The sequence below is a fragment of the Bos mutus genome, chromosome 18, assembly GCF_027580195.1.
Source record: "Bos mutus isolate GX-2022 chromosome 18, NWIPB_WYAK_1.1, whole genome shotgun sequence".
NCBI lineage: Eukaryota > Metazoa > Chordata > Mammalia > Artiodactyla > Bovidae > Bos > Bos mutus.
In genome coordinates, this window is record NC_091634.1 from 37,315,729 (window position 1) to 37,330,470 (window position 14,742).

Genomic DNA, 14,742 nt, shown 5'->3' on the forward strand with positions numbered 1-14,742 from the left:
ACCCACTCCAGTGTTCTTGCCTGGAGAATCCCAGGGATGGAGGAGCCTGGTGGGCTGCCGTCTCTGTGGTTGCACAGAGTCGGACACGACTGAAGCGACTTAGCAGCAGCAGCAGCAGAAAGTCCCATGTCACAGCACAACTGGAATCCCAATTGGGAAAAGGTCCCAGGCAGCATGTTCGCTCTGTGGGTAAGACTTCAAAGATTGCATTCCGGGGTTCCTGCTTGTATTCCCAGGGACGCAAACTGATATCATCGTCAATCTGTGAGCAAATTGGAAGCCTGATTCAAGTTAATGATGTATGTTTTGTCTTGCAAAACTTGGGATGTTGTTAAGCCTGGGGCTTGGTTGGCCAGAACCCCTCCAGGGGCTCAACAATCACAAGATTCCTCCCCCATCTTATATACAGTGCTGCAAGTCTTGCACTCACAGAAGACAGTCACTCACAGTCACTCACCGTCAGGGCAGTGTCCAGGCAGGTTAGAAGCAAGGTCAAAGGCCTGCTCTGCTTTGTCTCTGAAGCCTAAACAAGACTTTTTAATTTCCCCTAACAAAATCCCAACCCTAGGTGGAAGCCCATCCCTAACCTCCCTCTAATCCTGTGACTTCATCTTCTCCAGTTGCTCCTGTTTGTGAAATGTTTTTGAATCCCTTGCCTCAGTTTCCCCTAGTAGTCCTCATGTAATAGGAAAGAACCTCTGTATTCTTAGTCACTTGGGACTTCCCCAGCAGTCCAGTGGTTAAAACTCTGTGCTTTTACTGCAGGGGGGCGAGGCTTCAATCCATGGTCACGGAACTAGGATCCCACATGCTGCCCCTTGGCCAAAAAAAAAAAAAAAATAGTTAATCACTAAAGGGATGTTGCTTATAAACTTCAGTTATACATAATAGCCCATCTCTGGGAACCCTGCCTCCCAGGTAATAAGCGTTAAGCTAAAATACCTTTGTTTAGCTAGCAGGAAACATCCTGACCAGGCCCACCTGTGAATGACTACAGGGAAGGAGAAATTAAGACAGTCCCTCTGGAGTCTGGCTGGAACCAGGACTTTACCCTCTCCCCTTTGAGTATAAAAGAATCCTGGGTTCTATTAATAACTGGAAGAAGGTTCTTTGGGACACTAGTCCACTGTCTCAGACTGCTGGCTTTCTGAATAAAGTTGCTATTCCTTGCCCCAAAGGCTCATCTCCCCATTTACTGGCCTGTCGTGTGGCAGGGGAATGATGAGCCAAGACTCAGTAACAAATACATTTAGTCTGACTTGAGGCTCTCCTAAAAATGTGGCTCCTTGATGCCCGGAGACATAGCAGGAACCTCATGAAAATGCACTCCTGTCCCCACACCTACTTGGGGTTCCCAGGGCGGGGGCAGAGCGGGCACTCCACCAGGTGGTGAGTAGGTGGAGACAGGAAGGTTCCTTTGTTCTGGAGCCTGACGTTAACCAGGAGAAACTTGCTTCCTCCGAAATGTAATCTTGAGGATGAGTGCATGAGGACTGAGGTCCTTAGTTGGGATGCTGTAATATCTGGGGGGGGGGGGGCAAACTCTGAGTGTAGGATTTATTCATTTGCTCAATTAATGACTATTCTGAGCGCCTACCTACAAGATGCCAGGTGCTGGAGATCGGGGGTGAATCAAGGGTCCAGGCAGGTCCTGCTCACGTGAAGTGTAGGGTACATGTGGCCTGAGAATCTCTCTCTCTCTCACACACACACACACACACACACCCATGCTGGGGACTCTGGTTCAGAGAGGGGAGCTGACTCAGGCTGGAGGCCAGCTGGAGTGTCCAGTGGACAGCTGAGGGATATAAAAGCACTGAGGCCCTTCAGCAGTGCTGAGACTTTTTGAGACTGCCTGACCTAGAAAAACATTGCATCAGACTCTGTCTCATTTTTGCAGGGTACTTGATCAACCAAGACAATTGCTCTATAGATCTGTGGAAACCTTTGGAGAACTAAGATGTCAGTAATGCTTTTTTGTTTTTAGAATGAAAAGTAATTTTCACAGCTTTTTTTCTTTTGCAGTGCAAAAGCAGTGAATTGCAGAAAATGGGGCTCCCCCAGAACATCTCTGGCTGGAGGGCCAAACACCCTGATTTTTCACTACTCAGTGATGCCTTACTGGGACTCAGTGAGTCCACTTGTCCAGGCCCCTGATGGCATGTCCTCTACTGAGGTATAAGGTCATGGGTACATTTTCTATGACGTATCTAGCAGCATTAGAAAGGGACTGCAGGAAACAGGCCAAGAGAAAACACAAAGCATTAGGCATATCGAAAGATCAGAGGGAAACTGGGAGCTATTTGAGGATGAGAGAATTTCCAAAGGAAATGGTAAAACTAAGTGGCTCTGAGCTAGTAGGAAAGACCTGCAGATGCTGGCTCCTGTCCCTTCCCAGAATTAGGGGCTTTCTCTCCATCCTTGGAAACCCCACTTTGATGGACTTGGGCATGTAACATAGCCTGCTGGATCCTGGCATCTCAGGCCAGGGGCCAGGGGCAGGGTGGGGTGGCTGTGGAATCCGACTCTGGATACCTGGGGAAGTGGAGGCACCTGCCCTGGGCCTCATGACACACACAGAGAAAATGTGTGGTGGCTGAAGGGAACATGGAACATTTGTCCCTTTGAACTGGACCCTCCCTAAGGTCCTCAGCTTCTGTGAAGAAATGCATGGCCCATCTTAACCCTCCAGCTCCCCTATTCACCCTCGTTTCTCCTCAGACTCTGTCCAGTTAGTCCCATGCTCAGGCCTTTGCTCTCACTGTGTCCCGTATCCCTCCCCCTCCACCCCTACAAAGCAGACCTATCCTTTTATGCCCACCTTCTTCAGCAAGCCTTCTCCTCCTTGGCATCTTTGGAGTTCTTTTCCAGTGGTGCTGTATCATTATTTGAGTAGGCTCTGATCTCTTGCTCCCTGATATTTTACAGGTGAGTGCTGAAGGCTGGCACTGGCCAGTAAAAACATAACACAAGGCACACACAATTAAAATTTCCCAGTAGCAACTTTGAAAAAGTAAATAGGAATAGATGACATTCATTTTAATAATCTGTTTAACATAATATAACCAAAGAATTATCACTTTAACGTATCAACAGCAAAAAGTAATAATAAAGTAGGGTTGACCCTTGAACAACATGGAGCTTAGGAGTGCTGGTCCTCTGCATGGTCAAACATCTGTGTATAACTTAGAGTGTGCCCTCTGGCACCTGAGGTTCCTATGCATCCACGGTTTCTCCCCACCTGTAGCTCTGCATTCACGAACAGATTCAGCCATCTGCAGACTGTGTAGTACTATAGGTTTCACTGTTGAAAAAACCCACAGAATTTAAAAAAGAAAAAACCCAAGGGTAAGTGGACCCATAGAGTTCCAACCCTTGTTGTTTAAGGGTCAATTGTAGCTTAGATGCTTATTTTCAAATTTTCTTTGAAATCTAGTTTGTATATTGTGTGTATGGTCTGCTCAATTCAGTGCAGCCACATTTCAAATGCTCAGTAGTCAACTCGTGACTACCATGCTAACCAGCACAGATCAAGGCCATGTTAGTCTTTGGGTTACAGGTAACAGTAGTTCACATCAAACTGACTCAGTGGAAAAGGGCATTGGCTCATGAAACGGAAAAGACCAGGGGCAGATGGTTTCAGGTACACCTAGATTCAGGTGTTCCAATAATATTGCTGTCACCAGAGTTCTGACTTTCTGTCAGAAACTCTTCCAGCCCTTCCCAAGCAGGCTCTGGATGGCATAGCAATGACAGCCACCACCAGCCTCAGACTTTGCTCTACCGGCTCAGCCACCTGATCCCCACACCCAGTTTCTCTTCTCCAAGAATTCCCCCTCACCAGACTCCCATTGGACCAACTGGAACCATGTGCTCATTTCAGAACCAATCACTGTGTAGCTAGGTGAATGGAATTGGCTGATTGGTCAGACCAGAGTCACAAGCCCATTTCCCCCTCACATGGTAGGAGACTAGAGTCAGCTTATGTGATGTGCCAGGACAGAGAGTGGGTGAGAGGTTGTTTCCCAATGGAAAATCAGGGGACTGGTATCAGAAGACCTGGGTGGGGAGAGATAAGTCGTGGAAGTGGGAGGTGGCCAGAGTAGGGTTGGGACTGAATCAATCAGGGCTCCCAAAGAGTAGCTGAGTATCAGGTCAAACAGGAAAGTCATAATGTAGTCCTGCAGAAATGTTTAAAACTTTAACAGCTTGTATAACATCTTCCACCTTTGTCAGAAGTGGGATTCAAACCCACGCCTCCAGGGGAGACTGCAACCTGAATGCAGTGCCTTAGCCATACTGACTACCACTAAAAAAATAAAGCTAGTGGAGGTGAGGGAATTCCAGTTGAACCATTTCAAATCCTAAAAGATGATGTTGTAAAAGTACTGTACTCAATACGCCAGCAAATTTGGGAAACTCAGCAGTGGCCAGTTCAGTACAGTTCAGTTGCTCAGTCATGTCCGACTCTGCAACCCCATGGACTGCAGCATGCCAGGCCTCCCTGTCCATCACCAACTCCCTGAGCCTGCTCAAACTCACGTCCATTGAGTCGGTGATGCCCTCCAACCATCTCATCCTCTGTCGTCCCCTTCTCTTCCCACCTTCAATCTTTCCCAACATCAGGGTCTTTTCCAATGAGTCAGTTCTTCGCATCAGGTGGCCAAAGTATTGGAGTTTCAGCTTCAGCATCAGTCCTTCCAATGAATACTCAGGACTGATTTCCTTTAGGATGGACTGGTTGGATCTCCTTGCTGTCCAAGGGACTCTCAAGAGTCTTCTCCAACACCACAGTTCAAAAGCATCAATTCTTCAGCGCCCAGCTTTCTTTATAGTCCAACTCTCACATCCATACATGACTACTGGAAAAACCATAGCTTTGACTAGACAGATCTTTGTTGGCAAAGTAGTGTTTCTGCTTTTTAATAAGCTAGTTTAGGTTGGTCATCGCTTTTCTTTCAAGGAGCAAGTGTCTTTTAATTTCATGGCTGCAGTCACCATCTGCAGTGATTTTGGAGCCCCAAAAATAAAGTCTCTCACTGTTTCCCCATATATTTGCCATAAAGTGATGGGGCCAGATGCCATGATCTTAGTTTTCTGAATGCTGAGTTTTTTTTTTTTTGAATGCTGAGTTTTAAGCCAACTTTTTCACTCTCCTCTTTCACTTTCATCAAGAAGCTCTTTAGTTCTTCTTCACTTTCTGCCATAAGGGTGGTGTCATCTGCATAGCTGAGGTTATTGATATTTCTCCTGGCAATCTTGATTCCAGCTTGTGCTTCCTCCAGCTCAGCGTTTCTCATGATGTACTCTGCATGTGAGTTAAATAAGCAGGGTGACAATATACAGCCTTGACGTACTCCTTCCCCAATTTGGAACCAGTCTGTTGTTCCATGTCCAGTTCTAACTGTTTCTTCCTGACCTGCATACAAATTTCTCAGAAGGCAGGTCAGGTGGTCTGGTATTCCCATCTCTTTAAGAATTTTCCAGAGTTTGTTGTAGTCCACACAGTCAAAGGCTTTGGCATAGTCAATAAAGCAGAAGTAGATTTTTTTTGGAACTCACTTGCTTTTTCGATGATCCAACGAATGTTGACAATTTGATCTCTGGTCCCTCTGCCTTTTCTAAATCCAGCTTGAACATCTGGAAGTTCACGGTTCATGTACTGTTGAAGCCTGACTTGGAGAATTTTGAGCGTTACTTTGCTAGCGTGTGAGATGAGTGCAATTGTGCAGTAGTTTGAGCATTCTTTTGCATTGTCTTTCTTCAAGATTGGAATGAAAACTGACCTTTTCCAGTCCTGTGGCCACTGCTGGTTTGATCTCTGGTTCTCTGGTTCCTGAGAGAGAAAACCAGAGATCAAATTGCCAACAGCCATCTGTCCATTTGTCCATTCATCCACTCGTGCAGAACTTATGCCTCCTGTTCCTGCTATGTGACAGGTACTGTACTACTGCTAGGACTACCTGGTGAACGAGATGGCCAAGGTTTCTACTTTTACAAGAGCTCAGAGCCGAGTGAGAGAGAAGCGTGATCATCAAATAAGGCAGCAAAAAAGCACAGTGACTTTGCATCTGTCAGGAGGCCAGGCTGAAAGTGAATGGGAGGTCTGGGGGCCATTTTAACCCAGATACTGACACAGGAATGATGAAAGGAGCCAACCCCACATGATCTGGGGGAAGATGGCCCCACGTGGAGGAAACAGAAAGTGCAAAGGCCTGAGGGGGAACAGAAAGATGGGTGCAGGGAGCTGGAGGTGGAGAGGAGGTGGAAGAGGTGAGCAAGGCTGGCTCAAAGAGGGCAGACAGGATACTGTGGTTGTGGGCATGGCCCCGTAGATACTACTTCAGCAAAGTCAGTTTGATAGGTGGGAACTTGCTCCACCATATTTACCAGATGTGTGCAATGAATGGTACACTGGGGACCAATGGAAATGACCAATGGCAGCTGACAGTCTGAGCCAGCACCACCAAGCTGGGAACTGGGGAGATGACCCCAAGACCATGCAGGATCTCACCTCAGTAATGCAGGCACTCCTGCAACAGATTCAAGATAAATTTCAGACCATATCTGACCAGACCATTGGAAGAACCGATGATGTGAGGGCCTTCCCTCCTGGCCTAGTGGTTAAGACTTCACATTCCAATGCAGGAGGTGTGGGTTCGATTCCCCAGTTGGGAAGCTGGGATCCCCACATGCCTTGTGGCCAAAAAAACCACAGAACTTAAAACAGAAGATGAGATGGTTGGGTGGGATCACCAACTCAGTGGACATGAATTTGAGCAAACTCTGGGAGATGGTGAAGGACACGGAAACCTGGTGGGCTGCAGTCCATGGGGTTGCAAAGAGTTGGACATGACTGAGCAGCTGAACTGACTGAAAACAGAAGCGATGTTGTAACAAACTCAATAAAGACTTTTAAAATGGTCCACATTTTTTTAAATCTTAAAAAAAATAAAATTTTTGCCCATTGATGACATGGGCAATCATATTGATGACCTGGAGAAAAATACTGCATTCAGACCATGTCCAGCTGGATCACTGGAAGAACCGATGACATGAGAAGTCGCACTGGTGACCTGGACGAAAACACCATAGACCTCATGACACAGGCTGGGGTGAAAGAGCTGGATGGTGAAAACAAGACCCCTGCTCCGCAGCGGAGCTGGAGTTTGCTTATGCGAACCAGACTCTGCAGCATCCTATTCATGAGCCAAGAGAAGACGGAAGATGGGTGGCTTTTTGCAACTAACTACTATGTGTAGATAGGTTTTCTATTATCAAGTGTGCCCTCCTCTTACCTGGTACTACAGAGTTAGTTTATAGAGTGATTTCCCTCCCCTACTTTCCATGTTTCCTGAGCATGGTAACTTCATATCTTGGACCTTGGTCAGTTGTGCTATTAAACACTAAAACTTTGGCAGTTTTGGAGTGGGGCAGAAGTGGTACATTGGTTTATTTTTCTGGGTTAACACTTAAAGCATTTATTCTATTCCATGAACCCTAAATGTCCAGCACGTATTAACCCTTCTGTCTATGCAACCCTTTGAGGCAGATACTACCCCTAAATCTATTTTGCAGATTGGAAAACTGAGGAACAGAGAGGCTAACTAACTCTCCCGTGTCATAGAACTAGCAGAAGCAGGATTTGAACTCAGGTGGTTCCAGAATCCACATGCTGACACATTCAGTCATGCTCCTTCGAGTTAAAATTGGTTATGCAAGCACATGCGCACTGCAGCCCTTGCTTATTAGAGTGCTATGCCATGGAGTCTCCCCATTCCTGGGGTTCTCTTTCTAGGGAGACTGAAGGCTTTGGGGACATGATAAGCAGTCTACAGAACTTGGAAGTGAGTTCCTGGTCCTTGGTGCATTCTGTCCACTGTCCACATGATTCATTCAAATTCCAGGAACTGGGTTGCCCAACTCTCCACACCAAGGCGGAATCTGGGGTCTTTGGCTCTGGCTCCAGAGAGACTGAGCAGTTCTTAACCCACCCCATCAGAGATCCACACCTGCTTCATCAATTGCACCCCTGAGCGCCCAGCTAAGTGGGCCAAGATGCCCAAACCAGGCTTGGCAGGGATTCATTACTGGCGCTGAATCTTGGCCAAAGAAACCAGAGCCTGAAGCAAAAAACTTGGCCTTGCCACTTAGACTGGCTTGCTGGGAAACGCTTACCCTTTCTTTTAAGTTTCCTCTATAATGAAAACAGGACTAAAAATAATGTCTCCTAGTTCAGCCTGCCACCTTAGTTGGCAAGCCCCCATGGCTTTCTTTCTGGCTTTGTTTCTAAAAGGAAACAATGTAAATAAAGCACTTATCACAGATATGACCTAAATTAAATCCCTTACAATTATACAGTGGAAGTAACAAATAGATTCCAGGGATTAGATCTGGTAGACAGAGTACCTTAAGAACTATGGATGGAGGTTCATAACATTGTACAGAAGGTGGTGATCAAAACCATCCTCAAAAAACAGAAGTGCAAAAAGGCAGAATGGTTGTCTGAGGAGGCCTTACAAATAGCTGAGAAGAGAAGCAAAAGGCAAAGGAGAAAAGGAAAGATATACCCATCTGAATTCAGAGCTCCAAAAAAAATAGCGAGGAGGGAATAAGCCTTCCTAAGTGATCAATGCAAAGAAACAGAGGAAAACAACAATAGAATGGGAAAGACTAGAGATCTCTTCAAGAAAATTAGAGATACCAAGGGAATATTTAATGCAAAGATGGGCACCATAAAGGACAGAAACGTTATGAACCTAACAGGAGCAGAAGATATTAAGAAGATGTGGCAAGAATACACAGAAGAACTATACAAAAAAGATCTTCACGACCCAGATAACCAGGATGGTGTGATCACTCACCTAGAGCCAGACATCCTGGAGTCCAAAGTCAAGTGGGCCTTAGGAAGCATCACTATGAACAAAGCTAGTGGAGGTAATAAAATTCCAACTGAGCTATTTCAAATCCTAAAAGATGATGCTGTGAAAATGCTGCACTCAGATCAAATCAGATCAGATCAGTCGCTCAGTCATGTCCGACTCTTTGCGACCCCATGAATCGCAGCACGCCAGGCCTCCCTGTCCATCACCAACTCCTGGAGTTCACTCAGACTCACGTCCATTGAGTCAGTGATGCCATCCAGCCATCTCATCCTCTGTCGTCCCCTTCTCCTCCTGCCCCCAATCCCTCCCAGCATCAGAGTCTTTTCCAATGAGTCAACTCTTTGCATCAGGTGGCCAAAGTACTGGAGTTTCAGCTTTAGCATCATTCCTTCCAAAGAAATCTCAGGGCTGATCTCCTTCAGAACCGACTGGTTGGATCTCCTTGCAGTCCAAGGGACTCTCAAGAGTCTTCTCCAACACCACAGTTCAAAAGCATCAATCCTTCGGCGCTCAGCCTTCTTCACAGTCCAACTCTCACATCCATACATGACCACAGGAAAAACCATAGCCTTGACTAGACGAACCTTTGTTGGCAAAGTAATGTCTCTGCTTTTGAATATGCTATCTAAGCACTCAATATGCCAGCAAATTTGGAAAACTCAGCAGTGGCCGTAGGACTGGAAAAGGTCAGTTTGCATTCCAATCCCAAAGAAATGCAATGCCAAAGAATGTTCAAACTACCACACAATTGCACTCATCTCACACACTAGCAAAGTAAAGCTCAAAATTCTCCAAGTGAGGCTTCAACAGTACGTGAACCATGAACTTCCAGACGTTCAAGCTGGATTTAGAGAAGACAGAGGAACCAGAGATCAAACTGCCAACATCCATTGGAGAATAGAAAAAGCAAGAGAATACCAGAGAAACATCTACTTCTGCTTTATTGACTATGCCAAAGCCTTTGACTGTGTGGATCACAGGAAACTCTGGAAAATCCTTAAAGAGATGGGAATACCAGACCACCTGACCTGTCTCCTGAGAAATCTGTATGCAGGTCAAGAAACAACAGTTAAAACCGGACATTAAACAATGGACTGGTTCCAAACTGGAAAAAGAGTACGTCAAGGCTGAATATTGTCACCCTGCTTATTTAACTTCTATGCAGCGTTCATCATGCAAAATGCTGGCTGAATGAAGCACAGCAGGAATCAAGATTGCCAGTAGAAATATCAATAACCTCAGATATGCAGATGACACCACCCTTATGGCAGAAAGCGAAGAGGAACTAAGAGCCTCTTGATGAAAGTGAAAGAGGAGAATGAAAAAGCTGGCTTAAAACTCAACATTCAAAAAACGAAGATCATGGCATCCAGGCCCATCATTTCATGGCAAATACATGGGGTAACAATGGGAACAGGGAGAGACTTTATTTTTTGGGGCTCCAAAATCACTGCAGATGGTGACTGCAGCCATGAATTTAAAAGACATTTGCTCCTTGGAAGAAAAGCTATAACAAACCTAAACAGCGTATTAAAAAGCAGGCATTACTTTGCCAACAAAGGTCTAGTCAAAGCTATGGTTTTTCCAGTAGTCATGTATGGATGTGAGAGTTGGACTGTAAAGAAAGCTAAGTGCTGAAGAACTGATGTTTTCAAACTGTGGTGTTGGAGAAGACTCTTGAAAGTCTCTTGGACTGCAAAGAGATCCAACCAGTCAATCCTAAAGGAAATCAACCAGGAATATTCATTGGAAGGACTGATGCTGAAGCTGAAACTCCAATACTTTGGCCACCTGATGAGAAGAGCCTACTCATTAGAAAAGACCCAGATTCTGGGAAGGATTGAAGGCAAGAGGAGAATGATACAACAGAGGATGGTTTTGGATGGCATCACTCAACAATGGAATGAGTTCGCGCAAGCTCCGGGAGTTGGTGATGAACAGGGAAGCCTAGCGTGCTGCAGTCCATGGGGTTGCAGAGTCAGGCAAGACTGAGCAACTGGACAACAACAAATCACTGTTACAGGCTCAGAATAGTTCTCAAGGAGGGGTATTAAGCCAGAAAAATCAAGCTCCGTTTATCTGTGTGACTCTGGGTAAATTCTTTTGCTTCTCTGAGCTTGATTTATCTCCTCTGTAAATGGAGGTAATGCTACTCTGTATTGTGGTAATGCTATGAATGTTCAGCAAAATAATGGATGTAAGGGAGACATTCACTAAAATTCAGTTTCCTGCCATTCTTTACCCAGGCAGAGGTGGGTATATATGCCAAGATTCCAGGGATGCCAAAATCCCTGGAATTTTCAGGCCCCTCGGTTGGCTGAGTACCAGGTTCCCATTCGGGGACTGACTCCATCTGTCCCTAGCAGAGGTGAGCATAGTCACCTGGGACTTCCCCAGCTGCTAGTAGACTTTCCAGGGTGAGCTCAGGGGACTTTCCTCTCCTCAGCCGGACAACTTCCGAGAGTAGAAAATGAGTGAGGCTAGTCCCTCAAGGATTGATTGTTGGTGTTTGGGCTGCTGATAACGGGACACTGGGATAAACAGGAATAGTGACCCTTTCCCATTTTTGGAGATCTGGGACTGGAATGGGGTTCTAAAATGGCTTATTCCGTGCCACAAATCTAGCACCTGAAAGGTGTCAGGGGAAGATAGCTGACCATCCACCCAAACCCAGGGGCAGGTCTGAGTGGGGCCGCAGCACTGACCCTCATCAAATCAGCACTTTCTCCCAGCCAGGCCAGGAGGGGAGCAGGAAGAGTGGGACTGACTTGAGCTGTAGCTCTGGGTTTGACATTGTTTTCTTATCTCCAAATGATACACATTTAGAAAGGTTGGTGGTAGAAGGTATGAGGGGAGGGTTCCAGAGGTCCTGAGCACAAGGCTTCTGCCCCAAAGAGGACCTTGGTGAATGACTCAGGCTGTGTGAGCCTGAGCTCTCTGCTGTGCAAAATGGGGCAGGAGGACAGAGCTAACGGTTCCTGCCTGAGCACTGGCCTCAGAGGGAAGTTGTGAGTGTCTGATAAGCCCTCTGATCTTGGTGACTTTCTGTTGCATCCCTACACCCCACTCTCTCCACCTTCTTGTGTATAGGCACTCACACACAAAACACTCACACACACATACACACATCAGCCAGCCAGCCGGGCTAATTAGTTATACCTCCAAAACACACCCTGAATTTTGAACTTGACCACCCTTTGCAATCTCCACTTCCCTGGCTCAGTCACCATCATCTCTCATCCTTCTTTCCATGACCATCTCCCTGGGCTTTTGATTCTCCTCTTGCCTCTCACATCCATTCTCTGTAGATCAGCCAAATGGATCATTTTGAAAGGCCAACTGAATCTTGTCACTCCCCTGCTTTGAACACTCCAGTGACTCCAACACAGACAGAAGAAAATCCAAACTCCTTTTCCTGGCACCCCAGCCCTGTGTGATATGGACTTCAGCCACCTCCCACGCTTAACCTTGTCCCGTTGGCCTTGCTGCCTCTTCAACAGACCACAATCCCTCTCTGCCCCAGGACCTTTGCACAGGCTATACCCACCCTGCCCCCTGCCCTGGGAACACTGCCATTCCTGGCTTTGACTGTGCTTGTCTCTCCCTTCAGAACTCACTGTCTTCTGAGAGGGGCCCTCCCTGACCACCTATGAGAGCCTCTAGTCACTCTTGATCATTGGTAAAAGAGGCTTTTTTAAAGGTAAAATTATGATTCTCACCTAAATATAAAAAGAACACAAGTCAAAGATATCATTTAACTCAGCAATTTAAAAAAAAAAAAAAAAAGCAAGATGTTACAACTGATTAAAAACACACACATATACACTGACAATCAGAAATGATAGAATGATAGAATGGATACAGTTGTAAAAATGGCCAGTATCCACAGGGCAGTAGTTAATTGCATTCCACTCCAACAAAATCCACTTGCATTTCCATGACTAAGACTCATTTGTATGTTGTAGTAATGAAAGGTGCAGGCCCTAGAATCAAACAGGACTAGTGCCCCAGACAGGACACCCAGTTATTTGTCCTGGCCCATTTCAAAGTCTCTTGCAAGTTTCCTGACATCCTCTTTCTTGCACTTAGCAGCATTTTTTTTTTTTTTTTTTTTGCCATTTTGCCTTTCACCTAATTCTTAGCTCTCTCCCTTTACCACAGATTTGAATGTGTCTTGAGGGCAGAAATTCTCTTTATTATATAGGCCTCCAGGAAATCCCGTGGAGAAAGGTACTCTCGCGACCTGGGATCTTCTGGTCCCTGGACAGAGCGAGTGCGTGGGTAATTCTGGTTGGGTGGGTGGAGTGGGGGAAGGAGTGGGTGGAAGGTACTGCGGGGGCCTAGGGAAGAACCGGAATGCGGGAAGGAGGCGGCGCGGCAGGGATTAATCCACGGACATTCCCTGCCCGCCTACTGTGTGTCAAACAAGGTTGGGGCGCTAGGAACACGGTCAGGAAAAAGACGGATCTGATGGCTTTGCGCGCTGCAGGACTCGATGTAACCTGGAGTCTGCGTGAATGAGTTAAACACACATACAGAGGTGAAGTTGGCGTTTCGACGAATGTTAGGAAGGAGATCACGCGGTACGCTTGCCCGGAGGCCTTGCGATACCCCTGGCTTCACCTGATTCAGAGACCTATAAGCCAAAGCCAATGTGCGGATTTGTCTGCTTTGTGCGGTAAAGGCATGAGGGCATGTATGCAGAAATGTAAATGTATACAGACATGCAAATCAAAGCTGATGTGAATAGTAAGTACATGAGTGCAGAATGAAAGCCTGTCGGCGGCACGAATGCAAGCAGGTGGGAGTCCTCTGTTTCTCCGCCTTTCAGACTCTCCAGCACACCGCGCGCGCCCTCTGCTGCTGCCCAGGCGGGTTTCTGTACCTTCGCGTCGCATTTCGCTCCCCCAGTTGGAGCAAAAGCTTGTATCTAGCTCCTCCTAACGCTGGGCGGAGAACAAAGCCGCAGCTCCTGCCGTTCGCCACGCATGCGCACACTGGAACTATTTCGAAGAGGATCACTTGCAAAACATTTTCAGCACTAGTCAGGATGGCCGAGCGGTCTAAGGCGCTGCGTTCAGGTCGCAGTCTCCCCTGGAGGCGTGGGTTCGAATCCCACTTCTGACAAAGCTAGATGTTTTTCGTTTTTCACGAACGGCGACGTCTGAAATATGCCCTGTGGATATTAATCTTTTTACAAAACAAGTGTTTTCTACTTATGACATGTTATTTCCTGATGACTTATTTTGAAATGTAAAAGGAGTCCTTCTCTGAAACCGCAAAGCCATTCTTCAGACATTTGAAGTGAGGAAAAGGCAAAAAGACTCTGATGCTGGGAGGGTTTGGGCCAGGAGAAGGGGACGACAGAGGATGAGATGGCTGGATGGCATCACTAACTCGATGGACGTGAGTTTGAGTGAACTCCGGGAGTTGGTGATGGACAGGGAGGCCTGGCGTGCTGCGATTCATGGGGTCGCGAAGGGTCGGACACGACTGAGCGGCAAAAAGGTAGAGTATTGTCAGAAGTGGGATTCGAACCCACGCCTCCAGGGGAGACTGCGACCTGAACGCAGCGCCTTAGACCGCTCGGCCATCCTGACTTCCTGCTTTATATGTTTTCGTGGGATTCTATTCAAGTCACTATTGGTGTGACGTGGCTTGGGAATTATTCAAATAATTCTGAGGTCTCTCGCAGCTCGAGATCTAGCCATACAGCCCCTCGTCATCCACAATCAATAACCACCGTACTGCCAAGATTTATCGTTACCCTTAAAATAGTTCAATCTTTTTACTACTTGCTGAGTCAGTCGTGTCCGACTCTGTGCGACCCCATAGACGGCAGCCCACCAGGCTCTCC

At 46.6% G+C, this 14,742-nt stretch overlaps 2 non-coding genes across 2 annotated transcripts; one reads left to right on the forward strand and one right to left on the reverse strand.

Moving 5' to 3' along the window:
- Positions 1-13,929: 13,929 nt before the first annotated feature.
- Positions 13,930-14,012, forward strand: TRNAL-CAG (transfer RNA leucine (anticodon CAG)). Its single transcript has one exon. It is a non-coding gene; the product is annotated as a tRNA-Leu (tRNA).
- Positions 14,013-14,402: 390 nt separating this feature from the next.
- Positions 14,403-14,485, reverse strand: TRNAL-CAG (transfer RNA leucine (anticodon CAG)). The gene has a single exon. It is a non-coding gene; the product is annotated as a tRNA-Leu (tRNA).
- Between the last annotated feature and the right edge of the window lie 257 nt (positions 14,486-14,742).